General features: G+C 34.5%; 2 non-coding genes across 2 annotated transcripts; both read left to right on the forward strand.

Moving 5' to 3' along the window:
* Positions 1-1,869: 1,869 nt before the first annotated feature.
* Positions 1,870-2,187, forward strand: LOC149539716 (signal recognition particle RNA). Its single transcript, XR_016356625.1, has one exon.
* A 7,775-nt stretch (positions 2,188-9,962) lies between these two features.
* On the forward strand, positions 9,963-10,281 carry LOC149539717 (signal recognition particle RNA). The gene has a single exon (XR_016356624.1).
* The last annotated feature ends 3,867 nt before the right edge of the window (positions 10,282-14,148 follow it).

A 14,148-nucleotide genomic window follows, 5' to 3' on the forward strand; every position in this document is an offset into this window, starting at 1 on the left:
TAAATATGGACTTTTAAGAGTCTACTAACATAGAAATTTTTATGTTGTAACGATTTCTATCATATATATGTACGTATGTATGTATGCATGTATGTACGTATGTGTTTAACGATAAAAATATAGTTACAAAATCTAATTAGTGTTAAATTATAATTTTGGTTGTAGTGGAGATGTAGATGCGATTGTTCCAGTTACTAACACATGATATTCCATTAATGCGCTAAAGCTTCCAATAGAGAAATAAAGGCATTCATACTAATAATATTAAATGATGATTAGTCAAAGCTTAAATTTTGGTTAGTCAAAAATTGGGCCAATAATTGGCTATAAGTGGGGACATTGGCTATAAAGGATGTAGCACAAATCTAGAGTCTCAACAAGATCATTAGTGTGGTATCGATGTGTAAAAGACTCATAAAGGAGAGACAACAAGAGGGACTAATTGGAGAAATTACAGGCAAGGAAAAAATGGAACAATGACAAAAACTTCTACCCGAGTTATATACATGAGGTAGGTATACCTATTGCAAGGGACTCAAAAATGGTCACAGAAAGCTATTTAAAGGTTGAGAGGACTAGGTTTGAATAAGAAGAAACAAATCCACAAATTAGACAACCTCAATACAATTTGTGGTGCAAAGAAACGTATGCTAAATATAAATTTCAAAAATTGTCTTTGCATATTAGCTTCCTTAGGTTTGCCTAGAGAAAAACATTCATCTAGAAATAGAAGATTCATGTAGACACTATTGTCCTAGTGGAAGTCATCACTTGAAGTTCCCAAACATTGATTTAGAAAAAAAATATCAAGCAAGCTGATTTCATTTTTAGACCCTCATTCTTTGCTTCATCGTCGATACAATTCACAGAAGCATTTCTTGATGTGGGATTGTCTAATTGGTCAAATATTTGAAAAAGTGGACCGGCTTGAACTTTGAATGCTCCACAAGATACAAATCATACTTCCATCAAGATAGAGACTTTTTTGGCACATCTTTATGGTTTTCATCTTAAACCCATTCAATGACATCAATATGGTCAACTACATTATCTTGACCGACTTATTCTTCTTCCTGGTACTCTTTATGAAATGCACCCTAGTTACAGTTGTTGCAAGCTAGCCAGTAAGAAATCCTCTGAGGGCTATGAGGGGAAACTCCATTTCCCTTTGAACTATAGTTCTATATTTTGCCTGTATGAAGGTTTAGAGAAGATTTATTGATGATTCATCTCCGTATGTTAATTAGCATACTTTAACTTTTTTATTTAGTAAGCACGTCTATAAGACTTTAGACAAAAGAAGATCACAATTCATTTCATTTCATTCTATGAAATTCATATAAAACACTCTAGAGAGGTAGGAAGTAAGAATCTTTGCTTAAGAAAGTTAAGGTTTTGTACTGTTGTTTAGGGGAGAGCTCAAGTAGTAAATATCATGACATTTGTTTTCCTTTAATGTGCTTAGATTGATATTATGGGTAGTAGTAACCTTCTTAAATACACATTTAACACAAATTTAGCTGCATTTATCCTTTCAACATCCCCTTTATCGACAGTTCCCTTTTTATTACCATTGGCATCCATCCTTGTACGATTCTACCACACGCTTCAAACTTTACTAACATTTAGCTCTATTTCTCCTCTTTGTGAGGATTTATCTTATACAGAACTGTCCGTGAAAGCAGAAGAGCAGATCTTTTTGCATTTATGTGAATCATGGTTTTTAGAAATGGGAATGTTGCAATTTAATTGTTGTGCAGAAGATGCAGCAGCTGCGATGGCCTGAGTGGGAGACGTATATTTGTCCCACATGTAGCAAAAAACTAATTAAGCACTGATTTAAAAGTGGAGAGTTTGAGCTCATTGGATGTTGAGCTCGGTAGCATGGGCTTGTAACCCGAGTGGGGACACACAAGGTGGAGGACCAGGCGGGATTTAGCCGGAAGGAGGGAGAGATGCGTGGCATACAATTGTGGCATGCCCTGCTCCAAGTAGAGAGTTGTTGTCAGGCCATCCTTCGAAGGAGGGGTGCATTCTGTTTGGCAGCGTAAGGCGGAGGGGACCGCATGAGGCTAGTTTGACAGAGCAACAATTACCTCCTGCTCCCTATAGTGGAAGGACTACACGCCGCTTGCTTCTCTCTCCCAATCATCCTCCTGGCCTGCCCATCCTCGAACCCCCACCTTTTACCCCCAATTTTCAATCATATTTGATACTTGATTTTAATTTTGATTTCAATCTTATATGCGCATTTTTGATACAAAGTACACTCTGGTTGGAGCAATGCCCCTATCTTTAGTAGATGCATCCCAGCCAGAACATCGAGTTGTATTTTCATTCCTTTCAATCTGAAGATCTTTCAATGGGGCAAAGAAATTAGAAGTATTGATTGCTAATTTGCCCGTATAACCCGAATCCTCCATCCTGTTCTAAGCTTTAGGGCTTCACAATCCATAGGAATGCTATCTGGATGACTGTGCCTATCCATATGGATATCGCTTGGAAGGTCTTTTTGGATAGGGTCTGATGAAATTCACACATTTTACCCAATTCACTCTTTTCACATTCTTATGTCTACTTGCCATTTTTTTATCATGAATTTGAGGATCACAATATAAGATATGTTTCAGATATGACAAAGGTAAAGAAAAAAAAGACTAATAACTATTCATGTCAAAAGAAAGTTAGTCATCAGGTTAGTTTGAATATTTCTTCGAAAAGTAAATCTTGGAATATTCAGTCAGACACATCCTTCACAAATTCAAAGTTAAGCTTAGAAACTTCCTTTGGAATGATTGTGAGGAATCCAAAAAATTGGCCCTCATCAAATGGGATAATATTTGTAAACCAAAGGAGTTTGGGGGGTTAGGCATCAAGAATCTCCTATGGCAAAATGAAGCTTTAGGGGCTAAACTTATCTAGTGTCTTTAGTTAGAAAGAGAGCAAAAATGGGCCAAGATCTTATATAATAAGTATCTCTCCATAGAAGATCCTAGCTCAATTTTTAGAATGAAGTCCCTTCCCAAGGGATTAGAAAGTTGGAATTTTATGGTTAAGTGTCATCACCTTGTAAGTAAATTTCTTACTTGGGACATCAGAAAGGGTGAAGATGCTCTTTTTTGGGAAGACTCATGGGATGGACACCCACTGTTAAACTTATGTCTTATCCCTATCAGTCTCAAAGAAAAACTCTCTGCTTGCTAGGGAAGGAAAGTTAGTGATTACAAAATTAAGTCCATCACAAACAATCAATCGTTTTGGACCTAGAAATCAGCAGAAGGTGTAGACTTGGATCTTGAGAAGGCTCTAGCTTATAAAAATATTATTTCATGCATAAGAGTCAAGCAGACAGATAGGAAGGATAAATTGATCTAGGCAGCTTCAAATAATGGTAAATGCAGTGTTAAAGATGGTTATAAAGCTCTAATTAAGTCCAAAAGATGGGAGGAAGTGGAAATTTCCCTTAATCTGTGTTGGGGCTCTGCTTGTTTGTCAAAAGTTGGTTTCTTCTTATGGTTAGCTTTTCAAGATAGGATTCTAACTATTGATAGACTAAGTAGAATTGTTTTGGCAAGGCCATCAAGATGTATTATTTGTAAGGAAGAATGTGAAAATGCTAATCATCTCCTCTACAAATGTCCTTATGCGCGCAGGTGTTGGGTGTGGCTTATTCATAAATTTAGTTGGCTCTCTCCTTTCCACAAAAATCTTAAGGATTTTCTTATTGGGTGGCCAACTCACATTTGTAAGGGCATTTATAGCAAACTTTGGAACATTAGCCCGTCTATTCTCTTGTTGGAGATTTGGAAAGAAAGAAGTAGAAGGATTTTTTGTGATACTAAATGGAAATTGAAAGAGTTGATTCTGAAAATCGAGGCAAGTATTATGGAGACAATTAATTTTTACCCTAGGAAAGCTCACTTTGAAGAAGACTCCTTCTCATTATGGGGTGGTCAAATAAAAAAGACGTGGCCCAAACTGATCAATCCTTCGCTGTTCTATTTTAATAAAAATAAAGAGGCAAGAAGTAACTATAAATGGTCTCCCCCCTTGAAGGGTTGGGCAAAGCTTAATTTTGATGGAGCTACTACAGGTAACATAGGAATAGCAGGTATCAGATGTATCATCAATAATGATGCTGGTAAGTGGTTAGCTAAAAAAGCAATTTTGATCATTCCTACATCTAATAGTATGGATGAGTTTAGTGCTCTGGAAGAAGGTCTTAAAATTTGTCTTCAGTTAGGTATTCCTAAAATTATTATTAAAGGTGACTCTCAAATAGTTTTAAATGAAATTAGGAAGAGATCAACTCCTAATTGGATTCTTAATTTGAAATTAGAAGAAGTAGTCCATTTGATCGATAAGTTTGAAGACACAAGGATATGCCATATCTACAGAGAAGGTAATAGCAAGGCAGATTCATTAGCAAATGCAGGGCCAGATGATTCTAATTTTTAATATTTAGTCTAGGTATTTGAGTGCTTAGTCTAATCCTCATAAGTGCTAAGAGTCTATTGAGTTTAAGTCTATTGCAATTATTTTGGTATAGGTGTGCTATAGGTGTTTTTATAATATTTATAGTTTTTAGGCTACCCTATTTTTTAGGACACTAATTCTTATAAATAATCACATGCTATGTATTAGTAATAAGTTGGTCAGTTATGAAGGGTATCTCCAGTGCTTTAATGTACTTGTATCTCTCATTTCAGGAGATGGTGCATTACTTAATGATTCATATGGAAACGCTCTATGTTTAAGTAGTCAATTTCATAATTAGGAATTTTGATTACCCTCTAAGATTTATGTCAACAGGCTATCTCTTATTATGACTTGGTGTGGGACAGCTTAGCAGTTGTTTAGGTTTCTAGGAACTTTGAGGACAGTGTGCTCATGTGAGACAAAAGGCTATGCAGACACAATTTGATGATCTCCTCTCAAGCTTGTTACGTCAGTGAAATTCATAAATCTATAACAAACACTAGAACTAAAAGATCGCACAACTAGAAACAATGCAATAAACCTTTGGCTCAATCACAATCTCATGAACAAAATTCAAAAAACAATGACACATTCAAGCAAGAATCACTACACTCCAAATGCGAGCACTAAAAGCATAATTTTATTGCATAATAATGACGACCCTTGTTACATTTTACAATGGGGTATTTATAAGAAATCGTCTCCTCAAATTGTGTTAAGAGTGAGAGATATTCTTCATGCAATAAAATGCCTTTAACTAATAAAACAAACTAAATATATATAGACTAACAATTAATCTGGTGCTTAGAGGGACTCCATCCATATTTTATTCATTTATTGGATGCATGACCCCTTTACATGTCAAAAAACAAAGAAAATATGAGAGAGAAAGTAGGAGGAAGCCTTTAGTCAAAGTAGGAGTGTCTGGAGGTGCCAAAATTAGAAGCTAGTCCTTCACTAGGCACGTGTCAAAGTTAAACTGCCATTAGAATGTGTTCTCAATGCATGGAAAGTGCTATTATTAGAACAAACAGTTAATTGTCAGTGCACCTCTAAATTGCAGAGCTGTGGATTTGTGTACCTGCGGACCTATGTAACTGTATGAAAATGTACACCTGCACACCTCGAAGGTCCAAAAATGCAAAATTTTACTTAGTGCCAAAAATAAAATTCTGGCATCTAGGTTTTGTTCTTCATCATCCCAAAGCTATGTTTGGATATTTACCCTTGAATTTGTCTATCATCTCAATAATTTTAGCTGCATTTGAAAGATCTAAAGCCTCATATTTATCCTTGACCTTCTATCTGTAATTGTCTACCTCAATTCACGTGTCAGCAAAATCCCCAAGTTTGGTATCCAATTCTAACAAGGCTTCTTTTGTCCTGGAATTCCAAGGCACCCGTGCTGAATCTTGTCATTAATAATAGCATAAGATGAGGAACCTATTCTAGTTTGTGTGTCCAACGTCTGTATCTTTGATCTTTTCTTCTCTCCAACTGCCTTATCCAAAAATGATCAAATGTTTGAAACTTTTTCACAAGATTTTCTAAGCATTTTAAAATGGCTTTTTAAGAGATCTTCTGCTAAAGATTTCAAGTTGAAACTTTCATCGGTCCTAAATATGGGCAACTGAAGGCTTCCTATTTTAGGGACTAAAATTAGATTTTCAATTCTTCTTTCCAACGGTGTAAACGATTTTGATTTTTGAGCTATAGGTCAAAAGTTATGACCCCAAAAAGTTGACGATGCCTTTTCATCTGCATAAAAACAAACATTAGTCTGGAGACAAAGAAAAAACAATTAGTTCAAACCCTAATACAAACATGAACAAAACCAAGAAATCCTAAATGGTTGAAAACACCAAAAAATTGAATTATAAACGCTTAATGCAAAAAAGGGCGCACCAAACAGGCGCCAAGCGAGCGTAGCACGGGCACACCAAACAAGCGTTGTGTGGGTGCTTCCATGTGGACGCACCATGCGGCGCCATTGTGTGGGCACCACACAGGCACCATGCAAGCACGATGTAAGGGCACCGTGCAAGCGTCGTACAAGTGTTCCGTAAAGGCGTTGCATAGGCACGCACCATGAGGGCGCCGCGCGAGCACCGCACGGGCATTGCACAAGCACGTCGCAAGGGCACCGTGCTGGTGCACGCCATGGGCGTTGCACGCATATGAAGCTTACTGGGGCGCTTAGTTCGCCGATGGAAAAATGAAAATGGAGTTAGAAAAAAATGTGGGGAGGGGGGGTTTTATAACCCCCCACTCACATGCGAACCTATGCGCACCTCCCATGCGCGCGCGCATTTTTTCTTCTTCTAATTTTTTAATTTTTTTGTGTTTTTTAACTTTTTGACTCCTAACATCTTTTCCCTCAACTCTTAAAGTGTGAGTTCGAGAGTTAGAAAAAAGTAGGGGGTCCCCATTCCTAGTAAGGAATGGGGCGTGTGTTGTGAGACCACAACAAGTCACACAAGAAATGACACATCTCACTACAAATGTTGGTTGGATATTCATCTACCTTCACTTGGCATGTATCTCACTTGATCATTCCACATAAATATTTCATTGTCTTATATACCAAACAAATGACTATACAATTTAATATAAGTAAATTGTTTGAAGCCTTGATCTCAAACAATGTCTTATATGATGCACACCAAAAGAATAATTTTTTTTGTTTTTATAATTTGTAGCATGAAATGAGAAGGGACAATATATGGTTTTTAGATTTTGTACACTTGAGTAAGAATGAACTACGTATGTTTCTAGAATTTCTACAAACAATGTAGCTTGCACAATTTAATTTGGTTTTGGGTTTTTGTATACTTTTGTAGTACAAGAAGGAATATAAATTTAGATAACTAATGGTTCAAATTTGCTTCGTAAATATTTGTTGTAAGCTTTATATGTGCTTATAGATTTTGATATTGTTTCTCTCTCATATATGTATAGAATTAATCTCAAAGGATGTAGTTGGGTTGACAATAACTTGTAATTCATCTTAACTTCTTTCACGAGATCAAATCTAAGCACAAAATATAATGAGTTAAAAATGAAAAAAATTGGTCTCCTCCTATGGTTCTTAAATACACAATTGATGTGATGAGTAGGTTAACATCTAATTGAAAAGAACACCTTACTTCCAAGAGAAATTGAGTATAGATGAAAAATGGGGCAATACTGTAATTTACCAAATGATTATTTGTATAATATCAAAACCATAAAAAAGTAATTATTTTTGGTCAAAATGAGAGATGTTATTGAATAGATGCCATATTTAAGAGATAAATTGTGAAAAGCTAATAAGAAAACATTAGTTGGTTTTAAAACTATTATATACAATACTTCGTTGTGAAGAGTTATTATTCTTTACAACATTACAAACAACTTCAACATGTTTGAGCTTTGCTATTGCTGGAAATTTGTGAAACTTGTTAAAATTTTCAATGGAGTAGTTGCTTGAGAATGCCAGTATTTTAAATGCTCTTCATAACTTTGCCAATAGTAATCAAGCACATTCAAATTACATTGGCTATTTGGACTACTTGGAGAAATGTGCAAAGTAAATTGATTATTATTACTATTGAGTATCCATAAGGCATAAATTTCCCTTTCCATCAATAATTTGGAATGATTTAACAACATACACCAAATTTTGAAACCCTTCATTTTTTCTTCATTTGTTACTTTGGGTTCATTTGGTAACTTTTATCATAGTTTTAAATTGTAATCTATGGAAAATCAAGATTTTGTTTCACAACCTTGTAAAGGCTTAAACAACATTTTGTATATTGAATTTGAGAACACGACAAGTGGGGAAATAGGTGTAACTTTTGACTACAAGTACATGTGACCAATTTCAAATTATTGTTACAATATTCACACATTCAGCTAGCTAGATAATGAGTCGAATATCAAAGCTTAAACTTTGGTTAGTCAAAAATTGGGCCAATAATTGGCTATAAGTTGGGACACTGGCTATAAAGGATGTAGCATGAATCTAGAGTCTCAACAAGATCATTAGTGTGGTATCAATTTGTAAAAGAGTCATAAAGGAGAGACAATAAGAGGGACTAATTGGAGAAATTACAGGCAAGGAAAAAATGGAACACATGACAAAAACTTCTACTCGAGATATATACTTGAGGTAGGTATACCTATTGCAAGGGACTCAAAAATGGTCACATAAAGCTATTTAAAGGTTGAGAGGACTAGGTTTGAATAAGAAGAAACAAATCCACAAATTAGACAACCTCGATACAATTTGTGGTGCAAAGAAACGTATGCTAAATATAAATTTCAAAAATTATCTTTGCATATTAGCTTCCTTAGGTTTGCCTAGAGAAAAACATTCATCCAGAAATAGAAGATTGATGTAGACACTATTGTCCTAGTGGAAGTCATCACTTGAAGTTCCCAAACATTGATTTAGAAAACAAATATCAAGCAAGCTGATTTCATTTTTAGACCCTCATTCTTTGCTTCATCGTTGGTACAATTCAAATAAGCATTTCTTGATGTGGGATTGTCAAATTGGTGAAAATATTTGAAAAAGTGGACCGGCTTGAACTTTGAATGTTCCACAAGATACAAATCATACTTTCATCAAGATATAGACTTTTTTGGCACATCTTTATGGTTTTCATCTTCAACCCATTCAACGACATCAATATGGTCAACTACATTATCTTGACCGACTTATTCTTCTTCCTAGTACTCTTTATGAAATGCACCCTGGTTACAGTTGTTGCAGGCCAGCCAATAAGAAATCCTCTAAGGGCTATGAGGGGAAACTCCATTGCCCTTTGAACTATAGTTCTATATTTTCCCTGTATGAAGGTTTAGAGAAGATTTATTGATGATTCATCTCCAGACTTTAACTTTTTTATTTAGTAAGCGCGTCTATAAGACTTTAAACAAAAGAAGATCACAGTTCATTTCATTTCATTCTATGAAATTCATATAAAACACTCTAGAGAGGTAGGAAGTAGGAAGCTTTTCTTAAGAAAGTTAAGGTTTTGTACTGTTGTTTAGGGGAGAGCTCAAGTAGTAAATATCATGACATTTGTTTTCCTTTAATGTGCTTAGATTGGTATTACGGACATCAGTAACCTCCTTAAATACACATTTAACACAAATTTAGCTGCATTTATCCTTTCAACATCCCCTTTACCGACAGTTCCCTTTTGATTACCATTGACATCCGTCCTTGTACGATTCTACCACACGCTTCAAACTTTACTAACATCCTCTTTGTGAGGATTTATCTTATACGAAACTCTCTGTGAAAGCAGAAGAGCAATCTGTTCGCGTTTATGTGAATCGTGGTTTTTTGAAATGGGAACATTGCAATTTAATTATTGTGCAGAATACGCAGCAACTGCGATGGCCTGAGTGGGAAACATATATTTGTCCCACACGTAGCAGAAAACTAATTAATCATTGATTTAAAACTGGAGAGTTTGAGCTCCGTGGATGTCGAGCTCAGTAGCGTGGGCTTGTAACCCGAGTTGGGACGCACAAGGTGGAGGACCAGGTGGGATTTGGTCAGAAGGAGGGAGAGATGCGTGGCATACGATTGTGGCGTGCCCTGCTCCAAGTAGAGAGTTTGATGTCAGGCCATCCTTCAAAGGAGGGATGCGTTCTGTCTGGCAACGTAAGGCGGAGGGGACCGCGTGAGGCTAGTTTCACAGAGCAACGATTACCTCCCGCTCCTTACAATGGAAGGACTACACGCCGCTTGCTCCTCTCTCCCACTCATCCTCCTAGCCTGCCCATCCTCCAACCCCCACCTTTTACCCCCAATTTTCAATAATATTTGATATTTGATTTTAATTTTGTAATATATAAATAAAAGTTGATATATATATACACTTCAATTCATACTTTTACTCCCAATTTTCAATAATATTTGATTTCAATTTTGTGATATATATACACCTCAATTCATATTTGATCTATCCATTCAAGGAAATTTGTATGAAAGAATTTTCTTAATAAAATATATTATTTCTTGTTACAATACTCATGAAGGAGTTTTTGTGTGAAGGAATTTTCTTAATAAAATATATTATTTCATGTTACAATACTCATAAAAGAGTTGTAGAATCTTCTATGTGAATATCAGATGCTAGATATCTCACACATACACTTGTTAGATCAATTTTCTTGTTCACACCAACAAACCCTTATTTGCAACTTAGGGAGGATTGAAGGAACAAATTAAAGGAAAAGATAGGTCCAAAAAGCTAAGTTTGATGAGGTACTCATTAAATAATATAACTCATGGAAGGAATATCATATTGGAAAGGATTAATATATTAAAAAGGTATGTTCATTACTGTCATTGATGTCAACATAATGAAGAGTTGGTAGAGTTGGTCCAGTTTTGTACCTAATGAAGAGAAGTGGTATATGTGTATGGGGAGAGAATTATTCATTGTTGGCATGATTGCCAACTTGATGTGTGCATGGAATGTGTCTGGTTTATGGAAACATGAAATATGCAAGAAACAACATTTGAAGTCTAGTATTGTATGTTCAACTATATGGTGGTAATGATAAGTCAACTTGTTGTATATCTAGAGGGTGATAAATATCAGAAGCTAGCACATGCAAGAAATGGTATATAAAGGTTAATGAAGGGTACTCCCCTTCTAAATATTCCACACATGTTATGATACTAGTGATGAATGACACTCCACTTCCACAAACTCAATGTACGCTCTAAAACCACTTACTGAAAGGACACAACACCCTTACAAACTCATGACAAATTATAAACAAAGAGATACTAAAAATACTTCAAAAAACATGTGTTGATAATACTCGAAGATGCTTGCAATACTTCCAAATTTAAGGATGAAATCTTTAATACTTCTCAAGGATGTAATTTTTCTTCTTCTTTATGACCTTACAAAACTCCAACCATATTTACAATTAATTTCCATGAGTATATATAATATTTCCCATCTAAAAAATACAAGCAATGTGAGATAAAAGGTAGGTGCAACTACTTTTTGACCAATATTAAGTGCATGACATAATTTAATAAACACCTAAATATTTTATTAAATAAGGACATTTCCACAAACTTCCAAAATCTCACCTATGCATTGATAAATGATAAGCTACAAAAAAAAAACTTCATGATTATTTTTATTTTCTTTTAATGCATTTTATCAATTTCTCTCTCTTCATTTTTTCAAATATTTTTTCCCCCTTTTTATCTTCTTTCCCTTTCTTCCTTGTTTTGGTTGATACAAGATCACCCATACATCGTAGATTCTCCTACATCAAAAACCCTGGGTAAGAAGAAATGTTTCATGAGAAACACTCATGAATATTTCATAACCATATATTCATATCGATTATAACATTATTTTTTGCTTTTTTTTGCACTGATCTTTACTTTAGCATGTACCTATATGTATCTTCCTTCTTTCATCCTTCCTCTCTTTCTTCCACTTGGAATGTAATCTATCTCGAGTAATGTTGCACTATTGAAATTTGCAAATTTATGTGTATTTTCTTCTTCATCATGAATTTCTTGGATTATCTTTCTTGGAATACCTTTCGATGATTGCAACATCATTTCCTTTATCAAACTTAACATAGTACTTTATATTTATATTTCCTTCAAGAGGAAATGTTTGTACCACAAACTCATTCTTCTTTGCGTTCAATTTATTTCTGGCATAAACATCATGCGATATATCATTTTCAATTTTCACTACCTCCCCTTCTAATGGGAGATCTTCATCTTCACCAATATTAAATAAGGAACCATTATTATGGCACCCCTCGTTCTCTTATTCATCTTCTTCATTTCCAATTACACTCTTTTCTTCCAAAGGATTTATGTTGGAATATCCTTATCCATCCCAATATCATCCTTCTCATTACAAGGATCAAATTTACATCATCCTTTTCTATTATAACTTTTTATCTTGTTTCTTTCAATGTAAACCGTATGGTAGCAACTCACATTGCCATCTAGTTCACTTTCATCTTCTTTTACTATCTCTCTCATGTCGTTAACCAAAAAAAATCCTATATTAGTGCATACACCTTCTTCTTCCTCATTTGAGGGCTTCAATTTTTGACAAACTCCATTCTTGTTTAATGATCAAGTGTTTGAAGTTCTCACATTTTCACAAAATCTAAGTTTGAAGTTCCTGCATTTTTGGGAAATCTTAACCTAGAGGAGCTGATTAATCGGATCAATGAACTAGAGGAGTACTTTGAGTATGAAGATATTGATTATCTTGATAGGGTCAAGTTTGTGAAGGCGAAACTGAAGGGACATACAAAGATCTAGTGGCAGGAGGTTTAGTTGGAGTGAAATAGAAAGGGAAAGTACAAAATCACCAAATGGGATTAGATGATAGCTAAACTGAAGCGATAATTCATTCCCATGGATTATGAGCTTGATCTATTGAAGAAGATGCAAGGGTTGAAGTAGGAGGAAAAATCTATTCAAGAGTATACCGAAGAGTTCTAACAAGTTCTCATTAGAACCAACCATGGAGAAGCTGATAAGGGGGTGATCCCATAATAGTGGGTGCCACTTTTTGACCAATTTTGACACTAAAATCAATATTTTTGAAACAAACCTCACATTCGAGTGACTATATCTCTAAAACTATGAATAATTTGAAGATGACATAAACTAGTGATTTTTAGTACTCTATTCCTACTTTGTAACCATTATTTTGAATTTATTTTTTAAAAAAATATATAAGTCAATTTTTTCTTCTCCTTTAAAAATTGGTACATATGAAAAATCAAACTTTTTAAAGAAGTGACAGTCCCCTTGAAAAGCATAAATTTTTTTCTAAAAATGATAATGAGGTAATTCTTTTGATGTTGGATTTGTAACATCAATATCTAGATGATGCATTTGATTTGATTAAATTTGGTTGAATATCGTATAGTTTATGAAATTTTGAAGTGACATCAATCATAATTCAGACATATGTTCATTTTGACAAGGATGACTTGAACTCAATATATCATAAATCAATTTTATTTTTTTCAATAGAAAGCTATCTCAGTAACCTATTCCTAGATATTTTTCAAAAAAAATTTGACCTAATTAACAATTTTACCCAAAGTGTCAAAGTCAGTTAATATTCAATTGTTAATCAACCTATAATGAGTTAAACTCATATTTGAAAGTCTTAATGAATACAATACGTATTAAAATTATAGTCGTTGGAAAGTTTTCTTTGAGCAGCACAAGTTGAGATTTTTTGATTTATAGTAGGAGATAATTTGATCTCAATTTTGAGGGTCAAAATTGTAATTTTCAATTTTTCTAAGAAAACAATAATAAAATATGTAAAATAAGGTGCCCGCATGAACACTCTATTTGCACAAACATATTCTCTATGTTTGTGCGAACAAACATTCACAAACATGTCTTTCCAAAAAGGTATTAATTGCAATGCAAAACAATGATTTTAGATGTTCATCTAAACCCTAGGGTACATGCAAACCCATAAGTTATGTTCCCACAAACATATATTGAAATAGGGTTTTCATAATTTTTTTTTTTTAGTAAGGTCAATCTTGTTCATGCCACAAAACAGGCAGCCACTATTGTGGGCTGACCCAAGGAGAAAGTGTCTCGTTATCTTAATGGTTTAAGGCCAAGTATTC

This window comes from Cupressus sempervirens, chromosome 9 (assembly GCF_028749045.1).
Source record: "Cupressus sempervirens isolate cs-2001-9-10 chromosome 9, ASM2874904v1, whole genome shotgun sequence".
NCBI lineage: Eukaryota > Viridiplantae > Streptophyta > Pinopsida > Cupressales > Cupressaceae > Cupressus > Cupressus sempervirens.